Genomic DNA, 4,670 nt, shown 5'->3' with positions numbered 1-4,670 from the left:
AATAACCATGATATAGAAACAACCTAAGTTCCTATCAACAGATGAATAGATAAAGAAAATGTAGCATATATTTATATACCTACCTATAGATCTCTCTCTCTTTTTCTCTCTCCACACACACACACACACACACACACACACACACACACACATATGTACATACATACATACATACATATATACACACACATATATATACACACACACATACATATATACATAAGTGGAATATTATTATTCAGCCTTAAAAAGAAAGAAATCTCGCTATTTACAATAACACAAATGAATCTGGAGGATTATGCTAAGTGAAATAAGATCAACCCAGAAAGACAAATACTGTATGATCTAACTTATATGTGAAATCTAAAGAAGTTGAACTCATAGAACCACTGAGTAGCATAGAGATTGCCATGGTTTGGGTGGTGAAGGTAATAGGGAGATGTTGGACATAGGGCAAAAACTTTCAGTTATAAGATGAATAACTTCTGGGGACCTAATATAAATCATGGTGATTATAATAAATAATACTGTACTGTATAATTGAAAGTTGATACGAGAGTAGATAGTAAATACTCTCACCACAAAAAATAGTAATCATTTGAGTTGTAGATATGTTAATTGACTTGATCATGGTAATCATTTCACAGTGTGTGTGTATATATATATATATTTGCCTTTTAAAATGCCAGATTTATTAAGGTAATTTACATACAAGAAAGTACCATGGGACGAGTTTTGACAAATGCATAGTCTTGAAATCATCACCAGCCTAGAAAAAATATTTTCAACACCTCCCAAAATTTCATCAGGTCCCATTTGCTGCCAATCTCCTCCCTCTCCAGCCCCAGTAACACAGAAGGTAATCAATGGATATAGTGAGTTCTAAAGTCAACTAGAATTCAGTCCAGATACTACAACATTTAATCCACCAAACAAAATACACTGGGGGAAAAAAAAGACTATAATAAGGTAATTCTCAGTGTGTAGTGTGTGACCTTGTAGTACAATTACTGGGAACATTTAAACATTTGTTTCACAACTGCTAGGTCTTTTCACTTTCTTGATTGAATTCAACATCTGTTAAGGGAGTAAGTCTCAAATAAGGCTACTTATACTGGAGAAATTATTTTTGCACAAACATACTCCTTGGGCCCTATCACAGATCTAAAACTTCCAAGATTCTTGTAAAAGGTTTCCTAGGCTAAAGAAACATCATCCTATAATAATGTGTCTTACAAAGCCCACACAACTTTGCGAACATTAACCTTCTGAAAAAGTGTTAGATTTTGCTAATGAAAATAACAATTAAATATATAGGATTTGTTCTACTCTCTCCTGGTTCAGTTCTTGAGCTCAAGTTAGAATACCAAATTAAGTTTGGCATCCCCCAAAATATCTTATCACCTACTGTATTTGGAGTACTTTTTATAGTTATATCTAATGTATTTATACCTGGCTGCTCTAGACTAAAAAAATAAACACATTTTACACAAAAGGTAGCATTAACTGAGAATTCCCTAGGATACTTGCAACAAGTCAAGGTCTAAATGAAAGCACTGTCCTATGATGTTCGAAATGCAAATAACTTTATTTAAATTGAAAACAATTCTTAAAATTGCATTAATAGTCTATAAAATTCCTAAGGAGTATTTTTAGATAAGGCAAAAATAGTTCTAGATTAACAAGACCAGGTTTGACTTGGGACTTTTTCCTTTGAACAAATTATAGAGAATGGACAAAAACATAGATTATTTACAGAAAACATTATCTACATGTGTACTCGGAGGTACACATTTGATGACAGAAGATACTTAAGGACATGCTGGAATCTCAGAAGCAGTTCTCAAAGAGCTTAGTTTTATTTTCTTGGATTTTAAGAATGCCTAAGATCCTTCTTCATCCTTGATCTTGGGAGCCAGATAGTACTTTAAATGTCCCCTATCAGCAATTTTATACTCTACGACAAGGGGAACATCTGCAGACATACTGAGTGTTACTATAGGAAAGAGTGGAGTAGCTTTTGTAAAGAAGTTCATGTATCTTGGTGCAAAAGTTGTCTGAACTGGCTCATTCATCTCTGTTGTAACAGCTTCCTCTTCCTCATTAACATTACTTGTTAGCTACAACTTAATATTTCCATTTCTGAGTTCTCCACTTGAAGAAAATTTCACTCCATCCTTTGCACAGGAAATTACAGCAGCATCTCCAATATGACTGAGATCTTGGCATATACATGCAAATATACCAGAAGGCATCTTTACTATACAGCTATACTCTTGTTCTGGAATTCTAAGTTGTTCAACATCTAAATCCACTAACTTCATTTCACAGACTGAACCCTTTTCTTTATTTGGAGCTTCAAATACTAGCGCCAAGGTGTCCGCATTATCTTCAGCCCTTAGTGGACATGCTGGCGAGGTTCACGCCCATGGCCAGGTTGTGGTCGCAATAGTATGTGTGAAGCCCTCGGAGAGCAGGGTGAGCAGCACTAAGGAGACGTGGGATGAATCCATGCTCTACAGGTTTACACCACTCGAGCTAATGTCCCAGCAGGCCTCGTTGATGATGTCCTTAAGCGTCTCCAGCACCTTCTTCAGAATGGAGCACTGGACCAGGCGTGCCTCGAGCATGGTGGCGGTGTGCAACGATGCCCCTATAGGTTAAGAGAAGGAGGAAGGTGTAGCTGGCTTAGGCTTCACAGGATGAGAGCAAGCAGAAGAAAGCAGTAGGAACCAGAGAAAAATCAGTGTATATATATTAAATCATCACATTGTACATCTTAAACAATCACACTGTACAACTTAAACATATATAATTTTTATTTGTCAATCATACTTCAATAAACTAGAAAAAATTGTTTTAATATAAAATTTTTTAGATTAGGTCTTTCACCAAAATTGGAAAGTTTTCAATAATTATTTTTTCATATATTCTTTCAGCATCACACTCTTTCTCAACTCCCCCAACCTGAAATTTAAAGATTATTAGACCTATTGTTTTGTCTCCCCGAGGCTCTCCTCATTTGTTTTTATTTCGTTTTCACTCTGTTGTTCAGTTTGGATTATTTCTACTGACCTGTCTTCAAGTTTATAGATTCTATTTTATTTTAAAGAATTGGCTCACAGAATTGTGGGTGTTGGCAAGTCTGAAATCTGTGGAGGAGGCCAGCAGCCAAGAGACCCAGGGAAGAGTTAATGTAACAGCTCAAATCCTCTGAAGAGCAGTATTCCTACTGGACGGAGAATTTCCTCTTCCTTGAAGGACCTCAGTCCTTTATCTTTCAGCTGATTGGATGAGACCTACTCTTGTGGAAAATAATCTGCTTTACTCAAAGTCTACTGAGTTAAATGTTAATCTCATCTAAAAAATACCTTCTAAGTGACATCTGGTCTGGTATTTAACCAAATATCTGGGTAATGTGGTCTAACCAAATTGACATGTAAAATTAACTACCACAAATTCTCTCTGTCAATTTGGCACACATACACATTTCCTTAAGCCATACTTAATTGCCATATAAAATAACAAAGTCATACACCCACCTAACATGATATAATTATTCTGTGTAAAACTGAAAATATACTAACTCTCTCTTCAGAACAGGATACAAAGTTCTTGGGTGATGGTCACTCCTCTTGATATCTTGTAACTTAAATACCATGATGTAAATGGTATTTAAGTTACGGTATTTAAGTGGTATTTAAGTCAACAATACTTAAATACTATAATATAAAGTCAGAGAGAAAAGAAAATAAAAATATTTGCTTGACATAGACACACACAGTCATAACAAAGTAAGGAAAATATACTCACAATCATTGCAAATCACCCCTCTTTAAGAGTTTTGGCTCTTTCAGGTTCTTGTTTACCCGATGCCACAGGATTGCTTGGGGGCTGGGTCAGGAGAGAACTGAGAAAAGAAAGAGAAAAAATAAAATGAGGTATTTCCACCACGTTCTGTGCATCAGGAGTTCAATTTCCAGCTCCTTAAGCCAGAGCTTAAAGGCTCCTCTTAGAGTTCTCATTGTACGTACCCTGAAGTCTCCTTCCGGGATTTGGAATATGTTGAGTATTAGCCAGGGGATACTGGAAGTAAAAACAGTAAACTCAGTGCCAGATCAATGGTACTTCAAGTTTGAGCTCTTTCCCAATCTTTCTGCTATTATTTTCTTTTCAGTGTTCTTAGCTTCCCCATACATTCTGTTCAGATTTTATAGTTGTAATCAGTGAGGGAGATAGGGTGGAGTGTGTTTATGCTATCTTACCCAGAACCAGGACCTTTCACCTATTTCTTTTTTACCTTAATGATTATGACTACTAAATTTTTAAAAAATTACATATATGGCTCACATTCGTGCCTTATATTATATTTCCATTGGACAGTGCTTGTTTATAAGATTGATGAAAAATTAAAAATTCATATAATTAATATAGATTAATCACCTTCTCTGTGATAGGTATTTTGGTAAGTGCTGGGTTACCAGATTGAATAAAATGGACATAACCCTTCCATCATGGAGTAGAAGGACAAATGGACTCTAAACAAGTGTCACACACACATATAGATACACAGAAAATGATATCATTATATTTTAAACAAGCATCATGAAGGAAATAAACAATATACCATAGACATAGAGTCCCTAACCTAAGACTGTAATCAGGATTGA

The 4,670-nt window shown here is 35.4% G+C and overlaps 1 pseudogene; it reads right to left on the bottom strand.

The window, feature by feature from the left end:
* Positions 1 to 1,828: 1,828 nt before the first annotated feature.
* Positions 1,829 to 2,630, bottom strand: LOC120591557 (proliferating cell nuclear antigen-like; annotated as a pseudogene).
* Positions 2,631 to 4,670: the final 2,040 nt, after the last annotated feature.

This window comes from Pteropus medius, unplaced genomic scaffold (assembly GCF_902729225.1).
Source record: "Pteropus medius unplaced genomic scaffold, Ma_sr-lr_union100, whole genome shotgun sequence".
NCBI lineage: Eukaryota > Metazoa > Chordata > Mammalia > Chiroptera > Pteropodidae > Pteropus > Pteropus medius.
Note: the sequence above shows the minus strand (reverse complement) of the source record. Positions and strands in the feature narration are given on the sequence as shown.